We start from the raw sequence: 11,964 nt of genomic DNA on the forward strand, positions 1-11,964 counted from the left end.
TGAATGGAGTTGGCTGCCTACCGGACCTGTCTCTGCAGCGACGCCAACTCCACCTTGGCCTCCGCTTCGACCTGGCGGGCGGTCTTGAGGGCGGCCTCGGCACTCTCGAGCTGAGCCGCAGCCCCTCCGCCTCCTCCTGAAGCTCGCCGAGCTTGAGCTTCTTGGCTGCGGGCGCTCTGGAGAAAAGGGAAGCTCAACCACCAATCCACGGATGGGACAACAAGGAAAGGAGGTGCAAACAAGGGACTTACTCATCAGTCAGAGCCCAGCGGTGGCGGATGCGCGGTGACCCTTAGGGCCCTCCGCCGCTGCTCCCAGGGGCAGATGAAGGCGCGGACGGAGCGGCGCATTTCCCCCTGCTAGGATCGGCTCCTGGAGACGCTATGGAAGACGAAGAGGAGAAGAGGTTTTTCTCGGCGGAGCAAAGGAAGCAAAGAGGAAGCTCAAGATCACAGTGCCTCCCCCTTGCAAGGGGCATGGTAGATTGATAGGCTAACATCGGCCACCGAGCATCGTGGGAGCGCGAGCGTTGGGCGCCCCTCGGGTGCTGCGAGGTGGGCCAACAGACGCGTTGCCACCCACACCGCCTCACCTAACAAACGAGCAGTCACGTCTGTCAGGGCCGTTGGGCGTGGGCCGGCCGCATCGATGCCATTCAATGAGTAACAATATTGGCCGATGCGGTTCTTGGATATCGTGCCATCATGGTTTGATGCACCTCGGAGGCCTCGGGGAGCGAAAGCGTTGCCGCATGGCGGCTGGACACGTGTGCTGCCTGGCCCGTAGGTAATAAGGGCCTGTGACGCTTCAGGCCGCCCTCAAGGCTTCGCCGAGAAGCCAGCCCAGGCACGCCTTGGGCCCGGGGGCTACTGTCGGTGTTCTCGGAATGCGAGTATCCAGACCTGCCTGCGGCCCAGGGCTGGCCCACTTCATCATGCAAGCACAATCAAGCACGACACCACTCAAGGCAAGGTCCTCGCGAGGGGCCAAGCCTCGCTAGGAGGAATAGCATGAAGACGTGTAGGAGGCCTCATCAGGACCCCTCTGGAGCGACAAATATTCTGAGGCGAGACCCCGCCTCACTAGTCAAGCATGACGCGGAGGAAGGATAGGTGAGCAACACACAACAGGACGGAGGAGTTTACCCATTAGTGAAAAGGGGGCAAGGACGAACCGGGGTTCCCAAGGCATCTCCCAAAGGTTTCCTTTTTGGTGCAACAAGTCCATCGCCGCCCGCAAGCAGGACACATGTCTTCCCTGGACCCGTCCCTGTAGTGCTAGCAACCACTTTGCACACGAAGACTACTTTTGGACAGGGGAAGCATGTTCCCCTGTTCCCCTTCAAAATTGGCCGTTGTGGGATCCCTTCCCGCTGAAACGATAAGGGAAGAGGACGGAGGCCGCCACTGTATATATAGAGAGTAGGTTACTTCATAGGGGACCGATTCATTCATTTCGACCACTCGCACCACGCGAAGGCCACCCAGCCTCCGGAGGCCCTCGAACATTGTACTAGTCCATCCACCAACTTCCAGAAGAGGCAATCCACCAAAGAAGGAATAGGGTATTACGCTTCTCAGCGGCGCGAACCTGGGTAAACTGCCGTCATATGTGTCTTCCTCATCATTGAGTGTGTTCTTTGCCATCTCCAGCGAGTAGAACTACTGGAATCCAGTAATTTGCCATCCGCGAGTTCTTTGTCGTCTGCTGGCTGATGGCAAAGAACCTCTTTGCCGTCAGCTGACTTCAAGGAGACGGTAAAGGGCTGACTGATGGCAAACAAACTATTTGCCATTGGTCAGTCCTTTGTCGTCTGCCAGCGAACGGCAAAGAGACCTAGGGCAGACGACAAAGAGGACAAATGTGTTCCACTAGACCTTGGGCCTGGCCAGGTCCGACGGAAGGGCTCTTTGCCGTCCGCCTAGCCTTTGCCGTCCGGGGGCAGACGACAGAGGGGACGAGCCTATAACGGCCGTTCCCCCGGCCCCTCGCTCCACTACCCACACTCCCCCACTGTCTCTCTCTTCACCACGTGTGCGCCTCGCTCCAGCACCACCGGCGGCCGGCCACCCTTCCACCGCCCATGTTGCCGGCCCCTGCGCCGCCCCCTCCTCTCACCCGCCCCCGGTGCCGCCCCTTCCCTCAACGGCCCCAGCGCCGCCCCTCCTCTCACTTGTTGCGGTCGCTGCCCCCTGCGCCGCCCCCTCCCCTCACCCGCCCGCGGCGCCGACCCTCCTCTCACCGGCTGAGGGCGCCGCCCCCTCCCCACACCAAATCCCGTCGCCGCCTACTCCCCTCACCGGCTCCCTGCGCAGGCCCCTCCCCTCATTGGCTCCCGTCGATGCCCCTCCCCTCACTAGCTCCCGGCAACGCCCCTCCCCTCACCGGCTCCCGGTGACGCCCCTCCCTTCACCGGCCGTCCCTAACTCCGGTGAGTGCCTCCGGTACCTCTATTTTTTAGCTTTTTTATTTTAAATTAGATAGTTAATTTAGATAGCAAGCTTATTTTTCTTTTTTTCTATTAAATTAGATAGTTAGTTTATTTTCTGTTTTTTCTTTTAAATTATATAGTAAGTTTTTTTCTGTTAAAGTAGATAGTTGGTTTATTAGGTAGAATAAAGTAGATAGAAAAGAAAAAATAGATAGAAAACAAATAACTTAGAAGAAAATAAGAGAAGAAAAAAAACAAAGAAGAAAAAAGAATAAGAAGAAGAAGAAGAAGAAGAAAGAGGAGAGGAGCAAAAATAGAAAAGAAAGAAGAAGAAGAAGAAGAGGAGGACGAGGAGGAGGAGGAGGAGAAAAAAGAATAATAATAATAATAAGATGATCAAGAAGAACAAGAAGAAGAAGAAGAAGAAAAACAAGAGTGAGGAGAAGAAGAAAGAAGAGGAAAAAGGAACGCCGACACACCGGCACTAACCTTCGACCCCCGACCCCCGACGCCCGACACTACTAACGCTCGATCCTCGACCCCCGACGCCATTGACCATCGACCCCGACCCACGAACCCCGACGCCACTGACCCCCAACCCCGATCCCGACCCCCGGCGCCCGACGCCACCGAGCCTCGACCCCCGACCCCGACACCTCTTCGGCCTCTTGTTGACCGAAAAGACCCCAACCCCCGACGCTAGTGACCGTCGACCCCCGACGACACTGACCCCCGACCACCGACGCAACTAACCCCCGACCCCGACGCCACCGACACCAGGCACCACCGACCCTCGAGGCCACTAAGCCCCGACCCCCGACACCTCTTCTGCCTACTGTCGAACGAGAAGGTGCTTTTCGGCCTTCTAGAGGCTGACTGGGTCATAGATTTGTAAATTATGAGTTAGCTCACATATTTTCCGATTATTTTACTTATAAAAACATCATATTTGTGTTGATCGGGTGAATTTCAATGTGCAGTTGTAGGGCGACCTCCACGTGCGTTGGGCGAGCTCTGTCCCTGCATTTGTTGGTGAGCACAAATGACTTCTCCTCCTACCCCCTTAATTTGCTCTGTTCCGGTCTTTGTGCCAATGAAACTTGCTAGCTATAGGTTTCTGCAATCATGAGTATGCGTGACCAATATGCGTCTCTCGTTCGAAAGGGCGACATCTATAAATATGCATGTCTTTGCATATTTATAACCGCCATCCTTTCGAATTGTCCAACATTATCCATGGACAGCCCGAGTATGTGTAGATTTGGTTCGTTTTCTCGTAATTTGTGCTCCAGATCCGATGCGGAATTTCATCAGTGCCTCCCTGTTGTTCTCTGGGTACACATCCTCTCTACTTATTGCCGAGATGTGTATGAGGAGAACAACGGGGAGGTGCTGCCGAAATTTCGCGTCACATCTGGAGTAGAGCATGGAAAAACGAACCTAATCTACGCATACTCAGGTGGGATTAGGACCTATCTTTACCTATTCGTGTGTAGGTTGCATGGACATAATAAAACTGACAAACTTGATTTGCGGATGAATATAGATGATGAATTATATATTTATTTCTTGTGCGCCCATAGGTAGCTAGGCAACATGAGTGATCGTGCTTGGATGTACACTCGTCACCCTAGTCAGAAAGACATTACCCATGAATGGTTAACAAATACCAGGGGGTTTGTGAGAGCTGCATTTGCAAATGGCCAGCAAAAATATGGTGCCCCTGTCCCAACTGCGACAAGTGGAAAAAGCAGGGAGAGATTGAAATAGGTAAACACCTGCAGAAGTGGGGTTTTACGCCTAATTATACGGTGTGGACTTCTCATGGTGAGTCTGACCAACGTGCCAAAGCTGAGGTGATTCGTCGTCGCACCTACGAGCATGGTACCGGGATCGAAGACATGGTGCAAGACTTTGACGATGCTCGGGATTCGAACGATGAGATGGAGGAATCTGCAAAGGCCTTCTATGAAATGTTGGAGTCTTCAAAACGTCCTCTCCACGAGCAGACTGGGCTTTATCAGTTGGATGCCATCGCGCAAGTAATGGCTCTGACGGCTCAATTCAACCCAAGCGGAGAATGCTACGACGTGATGATGACGATATTTCAACGCTTTCTACCCAAAGGCCATGTAGTGCCTACAAACCTGTACCAGTCAGAGAAAATCCTTCGTGTACTTAAGATGCCCTATGAGAAGATACATGCCTGTGAGAATGGATGTGCCTTATTTAGGCTTGAGTATGCCGCCTTGAACTATTTCCCCATTTGCAATTCTTTTAGGTATATTGCGGTAGACAACGGTATGGGTGATAAAAATCAGACCAAAATCCCCATTGGTGTTCTTCGGTATGTGCCAATCGTACCAATACTTGAACGTCTTTTCATTGTCGAAGAGACGGCCAGACAGATGACATGGTACAAATTGGGCAAAAGAATCGAACTAGATGTGGATGGGAACAAGATGCTGGTACACACTTCAGATGGTTTTGCGTGAGGCACTTCTATGCATTACATAAGGATAAATTGGAAAATCTAAGGCATCCTAGACTGCCATCAGCACGGATGGGTTCAATGTGTATGGTATGACGGCAGCACAATACATTTGTTGGCATGTATTTGTCATTCCACTCAATTTCCCACCCGGAGAGATTATGAAAAGAAAGAACATTTTCCTGACGTTGATAATTCCCGGGCCGAGCTATCCGGGGAAGAATATGAATATGTACATGCAGCCTCTTAAGGATGAGTTGCAAGAAGCCTCGGATAATGGGATTAAGACCTACGACACACTACCAAAACAAATTTCAAAATGCATGTGTCGTACATGTACTCGACGCATGATTATCTGGCGTTTGCGCTATTCGCTGGCTGGTGTTTGCATGGAAGGTTCCCGTGCACCACATGAAAGGCAGCTCTTCAGTTCCGTTGGCTGAAGGCTCGTCGCAAGTTTTCTTGCTTCGACATGCATAGACAGTTCCTGGATCCTGACCATAAGTTTAGAAAAGACAAGAAGTACTTCATCAAAGGTAGAGTTGTCAAAAACACTGCACCAGTTGCGTTGACAGGCCAACAGACCCTTGATCAGTTAAACGCTCTCGAGCCTGATCCTTTGCGTCCAGGGTACTTCAAAGGGTATAATATGGAACACGCCTGGACTCACAAGTCATGCTTATAGGATCTTCCTTACTTCAAAGACCTCCTTTGCCCACACAAGATAGACGTGATGCACACTGAAAACAATATTGCAGAGTCCATTTTCGGTACATTGTTCGGCATAGAGGGGAAGTCAAAAGATAATCCTAAGGATAGAATCGACCTGGAGGCTCTATGTGATAGACCGTTACAAAACTTGCGACAACAGAAAGGAAAGCAAAGCATAGCGAAGCCAAAGGCATGGTTCAATCTTGAAAGGATAGCTATGAGGGAAATGCTATTGTGGGTGAAAATGCGGTTGATGTTCCCTGATGGGTATGCTGCGATCTTGAGAAATTGAAAATATTTGGTCTCAAGAGTCATGATTGGCACATATGGATTGAGCGGGTAATGCATGTGATGTTGTGTGGATTTATCCGTGAGGATGAATGACTAGTACTAGCAGAGCTGAGCTATTTCTTCCGTTCTCTTTGTGCGAAAGAACTATCGGCTGGCGTGGTAGATGAAATGGAAGAGTTGCGGTGGAGTTGATCTGCAAATTAGAAAAGATCTTTCCAGCGGGCTTCTTTAATCGAATGCAGCATTTGATTTTGCATCTCCCGACCGAGGCAAGATTGGGGGGGATTCAAAATCGATGGTGCTACTCAACTAAGAGGATGCAGAAGACGCTTCGAGCTAAATGTAAAAAATAAACGTAGAATTGAAGCATCGATGGCCGAGGCATTCATTACTGAGGAGGCGGCAAACTTCGTGACAGCACACTACGAAGGCAAAAATCATCATTTGCTTAACCCGAAGCCTCGGTACAATGATGGCGATACAAAAAAAGGTCGATCCAGCCTCAACCTATTTAAAGGGAAGATGGCACCATCCGGTGCTTCGAAAGGGAAATCGTTGGATGTCAAAGAATGGCAGACCATTTCATTGTATATCTTCAGTAACCTAACAGAAGTGCGACCGTACATCGAGTAAGTTCTCGGTAAATTATTGTTCCGCAACTTCAAATTACTTTGAACTACTCTTATTCCCGGATATTTGATATAGTCGATACGTCGCCGAATTCTCGGATGGAGTGGTCATCGAAAAGGATTCCGTCGAAGAGTATGAGCTTCTCACAAAGCATGGAGGCGTCTATCCCGGTTTCATCTCTTGGTTCAAACAAAGGGTAACTAATTACCATTAATGGGCCATTAGATTTCTTGGTCTAATTTGCGGCTAATGCATCCATTCTTTCGTATTAAACTTGTATGCTGATGCAGAGTCTATGGACGCCGAGTTGAGACAAGTCGCTAATGGTTTTGACTATAAGGTCCGTTCATTTGACAAATACAACATCAATGGGTATCACTTTCATACCTTTGGCAAGGAGCTATCTATGCCCAACCTAAAGACTACAAATTTTTCAGTATCTACTATCGGCGAAGGCGGCACCGAGTATTATGGAAGAGTTGAAGCAATTTATGAACTTCTATTCTATGGTGAAAACCCACCGACCGTCGTAGTTTTCAAATGTTATTGGTTTGAGCCGAGGGAGACTAGAAGGACTCATGAACTTATAGGACTAGTCAAAATCAACCAAAACACCCACTTAGATGTTCCCGATGTCTATATTACGGCTCAACAGGCGTCACAAGTTTTCTATCTACCGTGGGCCTGCCAAACTGATCCAAATCTGAAAGGTTTGGATGTCGTTTATGAAGTGCCGCCACATTTTAGACCACCTACCCTCAATGAAGAGGATTACGAACCTCACATTAAACCAGAGACATATGAAGGAGAATTTTTCCAAGAAACACGTATGTCTAACAAACATTTCAAGAACTGCTCTACTTCACCCAGAACATTGAAGTGGACACCTACAGTGAATCCGTCTTAACCCCTGAGCCCGAACAGGAAGAGCCGGAAGAAGAAGAGGTTACTGTTGCGGATGACTTGCCACTTCTTGACCGATTGCATAATGGTGGCCTTCCACATGTTCTTCCTGATAGTGATGATGATGACATATTTATTGATGATAGTGATGATCATGATGCATTTATTGACCCCGAAGCATATATAGACGAGCACGATTGTTATTAGTTCATGTAAGGTATTCAACTATTACTATATATAAATTTTATTACTCATGTTGGCATTTATGTTGTACTAATTTCATTTACTCTTTGTCATGACAGGTGTTGAAAGATGGTGGGAAAGGGTCGACAGCACTCCGCGGATCCTTCTTTGTCGGCGGGTCATGGGATGGGTACTTCCATTCCTGCCTCACCTCTTCACATAGCGTTGCTCTCTACTCTGCATGGAGTGGTCGCTTCTTCATCTCTCACGGCCCCCGTGAGAGGAGGTCGACCCCCCGCGAAGCCGAGAGGTACTAAAGGTATTACTCATGTTGGTATTTATGTTGTACTCATGTTGGAATTTATATACATTTTATTACCCATGTTGGTATCTATGTTGTACTAAAGGTACACGTGGCCGCGGGACAGGTAGGGCGGTGGCTGCCACGCCTTCCTCGCCGCCACCCTAAGCTGATTCACCTGAGCACATGACTTCTAGGGTTGATTCGTCTGAGGTGGAGGTTACACGGTCCCCGGTTCACGAGCCTCAGGTCGACAAGCCTTCGACCCACGAGACTCGTGTCCCAGAGGCTTCGTTCCAGGCGACTGCGGAGCAAAGCAGGGATGAGGGTACGTCCGCAGAGACCCAGTGGGATACCTGGGCTGATCTGTGTTAGCCTGAGCCAAGTGGCCATGCTGATAGCGAGGAGCTGGTTGAGGGGGCCACCGTCTACCAGCTTGGTAGTTCAGGGCTCCCGCTCGTGCCGGCGACCCGCGAGCAGAGGTGTCCGATTAAGCCAAATGGGGACAAGTAAGTTAATTTACTCTTATTTAACCTTTTGCCTTCATGTTTTCTCAAATATCTAATGCTTTGGCTTTCATTTGTCATACTGCATGGGTTGGATTGTTGCCAAGGGTGTCCGCAAGCCCAACAACGTCCTTGGTGTGCTTTGCCATCAAAACTTCCCGGGGTTTGTTACGTTCCCTGGTCGGGAGAGAGAGGTAGGAATGACCTGGGAGCACTAGTTGGGTGCCCCGGCCCCGCCGGAGGTGGAGATCGACGGTGTTTTGTTCCATACGAGGGGCGACATGGTGATCTCACAGTTCAGGGTAATTTCTCCGTTACACAATTATAAATCAACAATATCTAGTTATTGTACTAATCGGTGTTGTCTCGTTTGCACACCTACTACAGGTGTGACGAGGGATACGAGGAGGACGCGGCAAAGGTTATTGAAACCGAATGTCGCCGCCTACTTCAAAACTTTCAGCACGACGCTCTGGTGCAGGCTGTTCGAGACTACTATGCCTCGCAGTGTATTAGGAAGGACAAGGAGAAGTGCCGCGATTCTAAGATGGAGAAGGAGCATTTACATGAAGGCAATTACATATTATTAAGTCCATGTAGTTAGTTTCCTTGATTTAATTCTTACGCGTTGCGCTCAAATTTCACTTTATTAACTTAGGTGCCCCCGAGATGGTGTGTGGATAAGATGGATTGTTGGGGGGCCTTGGTGGATCAGTGGTGCTCTGAAACGTGGGAGGCCAGCCACAAAAACTCCAAGGAGAGGCGTGGCAAAATGGTTGGTGTGCCACACCATCAAGGGAGCGTCAACTGAATCCAATTTGGTGAGAACTGGGTATGTGGTTTGCTTCATGCCTCATGCATTTCATTCTTAATGCTATCTTGATCCCTTTACTAATACATTTTTCCTCTCTCTCTTTTAGGCGCGTCACAATAAGACGGAGGTGCCACAGATGGACGACCTGTATGCGATGGCCCATACTACCTCGCACAAGAAGGTCAAGGCATTCTCTCAGTCTGACCTCGAGCATCTAGAAAACTTCACGAACATCTCCTCCCACCACAAGCTCATGAAGTACAGAGATCATGGGAAGGCGAGGAAAGGGGAGGACTTTAACCCAAGCTAGTGGCCTATTGATTGAGAGCTCGTGATGATAGATGGCAACGGGAGGCCCCATGGCTCGATCGCCATTAGAGACGGCCTTATACGTTGTCCTAGCACTCTCCGGCAGATAAAGGGACGCCAAACGAGCTCTTGTCCTGAGATAACTCCTCGTCCACGGCTAGTCGAGCTCGCCATCGAGGTTAGTTCAATGGACTCAACTATCTTTTTAGCATTATGTTGTGCGTGGGAACCAATATGATTACAATGCTAACAATGAGTTGTGTTGTAGGCTGCTATTCTGAAAGAGAGAGAGGCAATGCAGGCGCTTTTGGCGGAGAAGGATAAGGAGATGAAGGATCTGGAGGAGAGGACGGCTGCATTTGTGGAGGCGGAGAGGGCATGGAATGATGCGTCTAACAGGGCCATGTACGAGCTCTGCGTGGTAAGTTTCTTCTTCATATTATTTCAAATCTTGCATTTTAATGTCCGTTTCATTCATAACTAAAAAGTTTGACTTGTCGAAACCAAATGTACAATCTATGTGCGTGAAGACCAGCCACGTCCCTCCGGCGATGCCAGTCATTAACATGGCGGGACGGTGAGTTTCATTTCAATGTAGTGATCTCAAGAGTGTCATCATGCTAACGACACATTGCAAACCATGTTTAGTGCGGAATATCTCCTGAAACGCATTGCACGACCCTTCTACAGTGGATCATTCTCCAGGGCAGCCTTCTCTAGGTGAAACAAGCAAGAGGCACTGTGCTTCACCGCCGTGATGACGATAATGGTATGTTATTTAGAGTGTTTTGCTTAACAACCACATAATGGTCCAATATGGTTTATTATGCATACTTAGCTCCAAAATGACATATTTAACCCAAGTTAGCTCCAAAACGACATATAGTTAGCTTGGCTTCCACCTAAATGACATAATTAGCTTAGTTAGCACCAAAATGACCTATTTAATAAAAAAATGACCTATACTTAGATAAGTTCTCTCCTAAATGACATAATAAGGCTTATCTAGCTCCAAGATGACATATTACCCCTAACTTAGTTATTAAATGGCCTATAATTAGCTTAGCTAATTCCAAAATGGCTTAATAAGCATAGTTAGCTCCGAAATGACCTATTTTACCCAAGTTAGCTCCGAAATGACCTATAGTTAGCTAGGCTTCCACCAAAATGACATAATTAGATTGGTTAGCTCCAAAATGGCCTATTTAGCTCGAAGAAGAGGACAAGAGGAGAAGAAAGTGGAAAAATTAAAATAAGGAAGAAGAAGAAGAAGAGAAGAAGAAGAAGGAGAATAAGATGGACAAGGAGGAGAATCTCCTTCATCTCCTCCTTCTCCTTCTTCTTCTCTTCTTCTTCTCCTCTTCCTTCTCCTTCTCCTTCTCCTCCTCCTCCTCCTTCTTCTTCTTTTTATTCTCCTTCTTCTTCTTCTCTTCTTGCTTCTTCTATTTCTTCTTCTACGTAGCTTATTTTCCCCCAACAAAGACATACTTAGCTAATTGTCCTTGAAAATGACATAATTAGCTTAGTTAGGTACAAACATGATAAGATCCTTGGTTAGCTCATTAAAATGACTAATTTAGCTCCAAAATGACATAATAAGCTAAAAATGGCATAAGAACCTTGGTTAGCTCATGAATATTGTATACTTAGCCTGTTTTCTTCCAAAATGACATAATTAGCCCATTTAGCTCCAAAAAGACATACTTAGCTAATAATCAGCTATTAAATAGCCTATAATTAGCTTAGCTAGCTCCAAAATGCCTTAATAATCATAGTTGGCTCCATAATGACATATTTTACCCAAGTTAGCTCTAAAATGGCCTATACTTAGCTTGGCTTCCATCTAAATGACATAATTAGCTTAGTTAGCTCCAAAATGGCATATTTAATAAAAAATGACATATACTTAGCTAATTATCCTCCAAAATAACATAATTATCTCCAAAAAGGCATAATTAGCTAATTTAGCTCGAAGAAGAGGAAAAGAGGAGAAGAAAGAGGAAAAATGAAAAGAAGGAAGAAGAAGGAGAAGCAGAAGAAGGAGAAGGAGAAGAAGAAGGATAAGGAGCCCTCCTTCTTCTTCTCTCCTCCTTCTTCTCCTTCTTCTTCTACTTCTTCTTCTCTTCTTATTTTCTTCTTCTTCTCCTCTTCCTTCTACTTATCCTTCTCCTCCTCCGCCACCTTCTTTTTCTCCTCCTTCTTCTTTTCTTCTTGGTTCTTCTCTTTCTTTTTCTACGTAGCTTATTTTCCGCAACAAAGACATACTTACCTAATTATCCTCGAAAATGACATAATTAGCTTAGTTAGGTAAAAACATCATAAGAACCTTGGTTAGCACATTAAAATGACTAATTTATCTCATAAATGTCATAATAAGCTCAAAACGGCAGAAGA

This window comes from Hordeum vulgare, chromosome 6H (assembly GCF_904849725.1).
Source record: "Hordeum vulgare subsp. vulgare chromosome 6H, MorexV3_pseudomolecules_assembly, whole genome shotgun sequence".
Lineage (NCBI taxonomy): Eukaryota > Viridiplantae > Streptophyta > Magnoliopsida > Poales > Poaceae > Hordeum > Hordeum vulgare.